The sequence below is a fragment of the Nematostella vectensis genome, chromosome 6 (genome assembly GCF_932526225.1).
Source record: "Nematostella vectensis chromosome 6, jaNemVect1.1, whole genome shotgun sequence".
NCBI lineage: Eukaryota > Metazoa > Cnidaria > Anthozoa > Actiniaria > Edwardsiidae > Nematostella > Nematostella vectensis.
This window is the reverse complement of record NC_064039.1, coordinates 13,832,339-13,839,980: the sequence shown is the minus strand read 5'-3', so window position 1 is coordinate 13,839,980 and position 7,642 is coordinate 13,832,339.

The window sequence follows — 7,642 nt, the reverse complement described above, 5'->3', positions numbered from 1 at the left end:
TCAAGGTGTTTCCAAGACTCCCATGATGCAGTGCAGGCATGCAAAATAGGCTAACAATGGTGACTCGCTTCTAATGGAGGTTCTAGCATTGATTATTGTGACTGATTGCTGTAAAATGGGACCTGACGGAGCGCAATAAAGGTATCTATTGGTAACTTGATCTTTGTTTGCTTGTCTCTATTTGTAGTTCGAAATTTTGTGTCTTTTTTGGTAAGAAATGTTTCTAAGTTTAAGCATTTGTTTACGAATGGTCAGAAATTAAGGTTGATATTTTGACAAAAGATTCAATTCTATTACATTGCTTCGATGCGCTTTTGAAGGTGGTCTATGCCTTGGATGAATCTATGAGTATTCGGGTCTGGTGATGTTTAGTTTGCATTTTTGACGTTTTGGAGTTGGGCCTATATTTTACAGGCGTCTCAGGGCGTTATGGCAATGAAAGACTTAAAGTGCTCGGCAACTTTCCATAAAAATTGGAACAACTAGTGTGGTAGATCCGTGGTAGATACCCTTACACACCACGACATTCGTTATCTCGTGATCAAATCTTCATCAAATCAGAATCAAGTGTTTCACTCTAACTGGGCTTATAGAGGGCATGTGTTCCTATGATTAGGGTTATAGGCCGTGTGTTCGTGTGACTGGGATTATAGGGCGTGTGTCCCTCTGACTGGGGCCATAGGGCATGTGTCCCTCTGACTGGGGCTATAGGCCGTGTGTTTCCTTGACTGGGGCTAAGGGCCGTGTGTTCCTTTGACTGGGGCTATAGGGCGTGTGTCCTTCTAACTGGGGCTATAGGGCGTGTGTCCCTCTGATTGGGGCTATAGGCCGTGTATCACTCTGACTGGGGCTATAGGCCGTGTGTTCCTTTGACTGGGGCTATAGGGCGTGTGTCCCTCTGACTGGGGCTATAGGGCGTGTGTCCCTCTGACAAGGGCTATAGGCCGAGTGTTCCTTTGACTGGGGCTATAGGGCGTATGTCCCTCTGACTGGGGCTATAGGCCGTGTGTCCCTCTGACTGGGGCTATAGGCCGTGTGTTCCTTTGACTGGGGCTATAGGCCGTGTGTCCCTCTGACTGGGGCTATAGGCCGTGTGTCCCTCTGACTGGGGCTATAGGCTGTGTGTTCCTTTGAATGGGGCTATAGGGCGTGTGTCCCTCTGACTGGGGCTATAGGGCGTGTGTCCCTCTAACTGGGGCTATAGGCCGAGTGTTCGTGTGACTGGGGCTATAGGACGTGTGTTTCTCTGACTAGGGCTATAGGGCATGTGTTCCTATGACTGGGGCTATAGGGCGTGTGTTCCTGTGACTGGGGCTATAAGGCGTGTGTTCCTGTAACAAGGGCTATAGGCCATTGGTTCGTGTCACTGGGGCTATAGGGCGTGTGTTCCTTTGACTGGGGTTATAGGACGTGTGTTCCTCTGACTGGGGCTATAGGCCGTGTGTGTTCCTGTGACTAGGGCTATAGGCCGTGTGTTTCTGTGACTGGGGCTAAGGGCCGTGTGTTCCTTTGACTGGGGTTATAGGCCGTGTGTGTTCGTGTGACAACAGTCAGCCCACCAGTCAGCCAGTAGCCCCAGTCAGGGGCTATAGGCCGTGTGTCCCTTTGACTGGGGCTATAGGCCGTGTGTGTTCCTGTGACTAGGGCTATAGGCCGTGTGTTTCTGTGACTAGGGCTATAGGCCGTGTGTTTCTGTGACTAGGGCTATAGGGCATGGGTTCCTTTGACTGGGGCTATAGGGCGTGTGTTCCTTTGACTGGGGCTATAGGGCGTGTGTCCCTATGACTGGGGCTATAGGGTGTGTGTCCCTCTGACTGGGGCTATAGGGCATGTGTCCCTCTGACTGGGGCTATAGGGCGTGTGTTACTTTGACTGGGGCTATAGGGCGTGTGTTCCTATGACTGCGGCTATAGGGCGTGTGTTCCTTTGACTGGGGCTATAGGGCGTGTGTTCCTTTGACTGGGGCTATAGGGCGTGTGTTCCTTTGACTGGGGCTATAGGGCGTGTGTTCCTTTGACTGGGGCTATAGGGCGTGTGTTCCTTTGACTGGGGCTATAGGGCGTGTGTTCCTTTGACTGGGGCTATAGGGCGTGTGTTCCTTTGACTGGGGCTATAGGCCGTGTGTCCCTCTGACTGGGGCTATAGGCCGTGTGTCCCTCTGACTGGGGCTATAGGCCGTGTGTTCCTTTGACTGGGGCTATAAGGCGTGTGTCCCTCTGACTGGGGCTATAGGGCGTGTGTCCCTCTAACTGGGGCTATAGGCCGAGTGTTCGTGTGACTGGGGCTATAGGGCGTGTGTTTCTCTGACTGGGGCTATAGGGCATGTGTTCCTATGACTGGGGCTATAGGGCGTGTGTTCCTGTGACTGGGGCTATAAGGCGTGTGTTCCTGTAACAAGGGCTATAGGGCGTGTGTTCCTTTGACTGGGGCTATATGGCTTGTGTTCCTGTGACTGGGGCTATATGGTGTGTGTCCCTCTGACTGGGGCTATAGGCCGAGTGTTCGTGTGACTGGGGCTATAGGGCGTGTGTTTCTCTGACTAGGGCTATAGGGCATGTGTTCCTATGACTGGGGCTATAGGGCGTGTGTTCCTGTAACAAGGGCTATAGGCCGTTGGTTCGTGTGACTGGGGCTATAGGGCGTGTGTCCCTCTGACTGGGGCTATAGGCCCTGTGTTCCTATGACTGGGGCTATAGGACGTGTGTTCCTATGACTGGGGCTTTAGGCCGTGTGTTTCTTTGACTAGGGCTATAGGGCGTGTGTTCCTTTGACTGGGGCTATAGGGCGTGTGTCCCTCTGACTGGGGCTATAGGCCGAGTGTTCGTGTGACTGGGGCTATAAGGCGTGTGTTCCTATGACTGGGGCTATAGGGCGTGTGTCCCTCTGACTGGGGCTATAGGGTGTGTGTCCCTCTGAATGGGGCTATAGGCAGTGTGACCCTCTGACTGGGGCTATAGGGCGTGTGTCCCTCTGTCTGGGGCTGTACGCCGTGTGTCCCTCTGACTGGGGCTATAGGGCGTGTGTTCCTTTGACTGGGGCTATAGGGCATGTGTTCCTTTGACTGGGGCTATAGGGCGTGTGTCCCTCTGACTGGGGCAATAGGCCGTGTGTTCCTTTGACTAGGGCTATATGGCGTGTGTTCCTCTGACTGGGGCTATAGGACGTGTGTTCCTTTGACTAGGGTTATAGCGCGTGTGTTCCTTTGACTGGGGCTATAGGGCGTTTGTCCCTCTGACTGGGGCTATAGGCCGTCTGTTCCTTTGACTAGGGCTATATGGCGTGTGTCCCTCTGACTGGGGCTATAGGCCGTGTGTTCCTTTGACTAGGGCTATAGGCCGTGTGTCCCTTTGACTGGGGCTATATGGCGTGTGTCCCTCTGACTGGGGCTATAGGACGTGTGTTCCTATCACTGGGGCTATAGGCCGTGTGTTCCTTTGACTAGGGCTATATGGCGTTTGTTCCTATGACTGGGGCTATAGGACGTGTGTTCCTTTGACTAGGGCTATATGGCGTGTGTTCCTATGACTGGGGCTATAGGACGTGTGTTCCTTTGACTAGGGCTATATGGCGTGTGTCCCTCTGACTGGGGCTATAGGACGTGTGTTCCTTTGACTGGGTCTATAGGGTGTGTGTTCCTATGACTGGGGCTATAGGACGTGTGTCCCTCTGACTGGGGCTTTAGGCCGTGTGTTCCTTTGACTGGGGCTATAGGGCGTGTGTCCCTCTGACTGGGGCTATAGGCCGTGTGTCCCTCTGACTGGGGCTATAGGCCGTGTGTTCCTTTGACTGGGGCTATAAGGCGTGTGTCCCTCTGACTGGGGCTATAGGGCGTGTGTCCCTCTAACTGGGGCTATAGGCCGAGTGTTCGTGTGACTGGGGCTATAGGGCGTGTGTTTCTCTGACTGGGGCTATAGGACGTGTGTTCCTTTGACTAGGGCTATATGGCGTATTTTCCTTTGACTGGGGCTATAGGGCGTGTGTCCCTCTGACTGGGGCTATAGGCCGAGTGTTCGTGTGACTGGGGCTATAGGGCGTGTGTTCCTCTGACTGGGGCTATAGGGCATGTGTTCCTATGACTGGGGCTATAGGGCATGTGTCCCTCTGACTGGGGCTATAGGGCGTGTGTTCCTTTCACTTGGGCTATAGGCCGTGTGTCCCTCTGACTGGGGCTATAGGCCGTGTGTTCCTTTGACTGGGGCTATAAGGCGTGTGTTCCTGTAACAAGGGCTATAGGCCGTGTGTTCGTGTGACTGGGGCTATAGGGCGTGTGTTCCTTTGACTGGGGTTATAGGACGTGTGTTCCTCTGACTTGGGCTATAGGCCGTGTGTCCCTCTGACTGGGGCTATAGGCCGTGTGTGTTCCTGTGACTAGGGCTATAGGCCGTGTGTTTCTGTGACTAGGGCTATAGGCCGTGTGTTTCTGTGACTAGGGCTATAGGGCGTGGGTTCCTTTGACTGGGTTATAGGGCGTGTTCCTCTGACTGGGGCTATAGGACGTGTGTTCCTTTGACTAGGGTTATAGGGCGTGTGTTCCTTTGACTGGGGCTATAGGGCGTGTGTCCCTCTGACTGGGGCTATAGGCCGTGTGTTCCTTTGACTAGGGCTATATGGCGTGTCTCCCTCTGACTGGGGCTATATGGCGTGTGTTCCTTTGACTAGGGTTATAGGGCGTGTGTTCCTTTGACTGGGGTTATAGGGCGTGTGTTCCTTTGACTGGGGCTATATGGCGTGTGTTCCTTTGACTAGGGCTATATGGCGTGTGTTCCTATGACTGGGGCTATAGGACGTGTGTTCCTATGACTGGGGCTTTAGGGCGTGTGTTCATGTTACTATTGCTATATGGTGTGTGTTCCTATGACTGGGGCTATAGGGCGTGTGTCCCTCTGACTGGGGCTATAGGGCGTGTGTTCCTCTGACTGGGGCTATAGGGCGTGTGTTCCTTTGTCTGGGGCTATAGGGCGTGTGTTCTTCTGACTGGGGCTATAGACCGTGTGTCCCTCTGACTGGGGCTATAGGGCGTGTGTTCCTTTGACTGGGGCTATAGGGCGTGTGTTCCTTCGACTGGGGCTATAGGGCGTGTGTCCCTCTGACTGGGGCTATAGGCCGTGTGTTCTTTTGACTAGGGCTATATGGCGTGTGTTCCTCTGACTGGGGCTATAGGACGTGTGTTCCTCTGACTTGGGCTATAGGCCGTGTGTCCCTCTGACTGGGGCTATAGGGCGTGTGTCCCTCTGACTGGGGCTATAGGGCGTGTGTCCCTCTAACTGGGGCTATAGGCCGAGTGTTCGTGTGACTGGGGCTATAGGGCGTGTGTTTCTCTGACTGGGGCTATAGGGCATGTGTTTCTATGCCTGGGGCTATAGGGCGTGTGTTCCTGTGACTGGGGCTATAAGGCGTGTGTTCCTGTAACAAGGGCTATATGGCGTGTGTTCCTATGACTGGGGCTATAGGATGTGTGTTCCTATGACTGGGGCTTTAGGGCGTGTGTTCCTTTTTCTAGGGTTATAGGGCGTATGTTCCTTTGAATGGGGCTATATGGCGTGTGTTCCAATGACTGGGGCTATAGGACGTGTGTTCCTTTGACTAGGGCTATATGGCGTGTGTTCCTATGACTGGGGCTATAGGACGTGTGTTCCTATGACTGGGGCTTTAGGGCGTGTGTTCATGTTACTAGGGCTATATGGCGTGTGTTCCTATGACTGGGGCTATAGGGCGTGTGTCCCTCTGACTGGGGCTATAGGGCGTGTGTTCCTTTGACTGGGGTTATAGGACGTGTGTTCCTCTGACTTGGGCTATAGGCCGTGTGTCCCTCTGACTGGGGCTATAGGCCGTGTGTGTTCCTGTGACTAGGGCTATAGGCCGTGTGTTTCTGTGAGTAGGGCTATAGGCCGTGTGTTTCTGTGACTAGGGCTATAGGGCGTGAGTTCCTTTGACTGGGTTATAGGGCGTGTTCCTCTGACTGGGGCTATAGGACGTGTGTTCCTTTGACTAGGGTTATAGGGCGTGTGTTCCTTTGACTGGGGCTATAGGGCGTGTGTCCCTCTGACTGGGGCTATAGGCCGTGTGTTCCTTTGACTAGGGCTATATGGCGTGTGTCCCTCTGACTGGGGCTATATGGCGTGTGTTCCTTTGACTAGGGTTATAGGGCGTGTGTTCCTTTGACTGGGGTTATAGGGCGTGTGTTCCTTTGACTGGGGCTATATGGCGTGTGTTCCTTTGACTAGGGCTATATGGCGTGTGTTCCTATGACTAGGGCTATAGGACGTGTGTTCCTATGACTGGGGCTTTAGGGCGTGTGTTCATGTTACTATTGCTATATGGCATGTGTTCCTATGACTAGGGCTATAGGGCGTGTGTCCCTCTGACTGGGGCTATAGGGCGTGTGTTCCTCTGACTGGGGCTATAGGGCGTGTGTTCCTTTGTCTGGGGCTATAGGGCGTGTGTTCTTTTGACTGGGGCTATAGACCGTGTGTCCCTCTGACTGGGGCCATAGGGCGTGTGTTCCTTTGACTGGGGCTATAGGGCGTGTGTTCCTTCGACTGGGGCTATAGGGCGTGTGTCCCTCTGACTGGGGCTATAGGCCGTGTGTTCTTTTGACTAGGGCTATATGGCGTGTGTTCCTCTGACTGGGGCTATAGGACGTGTGTTCCTCTGACTTGGGCTATAGGCCGTGTGTCCCTCTGACTGGGGCTATAGGGCGTGTGTCCCTCTGACTGGGGCTATAGGGCGTGTGTCCCTCTAACTGGGGCTATAGGCCGAGTGTTCGTGTGACTGGGGCTATAGGGCGTGTGTTTCTCTGACTGGGGCTATAGGGCATGTGTTCCTATGACTGGGGCTATAGGGCGTGTGTTCCTGTGACTGGGGCTATAAGGCGTGTGTTCCTGTAACAAGGGCTATATGGCGTGTGTTCCTATGACTGGGGCTATAGGACGTGTGTTCCTATGACTGGGGCTTTAGGGCGTGTGTTCCTTTGACTAGGGTTATAGGGCGTATGTTCCTTTGAATGGGGCTATATGGCGTGTGTTCCAATGACTGGGGCTATAGGACGTGTGTTCCTTTGACTAGGGCTATATGGCGTGTGTTCCTATGACTGGGGCTATAGGACGTGTGTTCCTATGACTGGGGCTTTAGGGCGTGTGTTCATGTTACTGGGGCTATATGGAGTGTGTTCCTTTGACTGGGGCTATAGGGCGTGTGTTCCTTTGACTGGGGCTATAGGGCATGTGTTCCTATGACTGTGGCTATAGGGCGTGTGTTCCTGTGACTAGGGCTATAAGGCGTGTGTTCCTGTAACAAGGGCTATAGGCCGTGTGTTCGTGTGACTGGGGCTATAGGGCGTGTGTCCCTCTGACTGGGGCTATATGGCGTGTGTTCCTATGACTGGGGCTATAGGGCGTGTGTCCCTCTGACTGGGGCTATAGGGCGTGTGTTCCTCTGACTGGGTCTATAGGGCGTGGGTTCCTCTGACTGGAGCTATAGGGCGTGTGTCCCTCTGACTGGGGCTATAGGCCGTGTGTTCCTTTGACTAGGGCTATATGGCGTGTGTTCCAATGACTGGGGCTATAGGCCATGTGTCCTTATGACTGGGGCTATAGGGCGTGTGTCCCTTTGACTGGGGCTATAGGCCGTGTGTTCCTTTGAC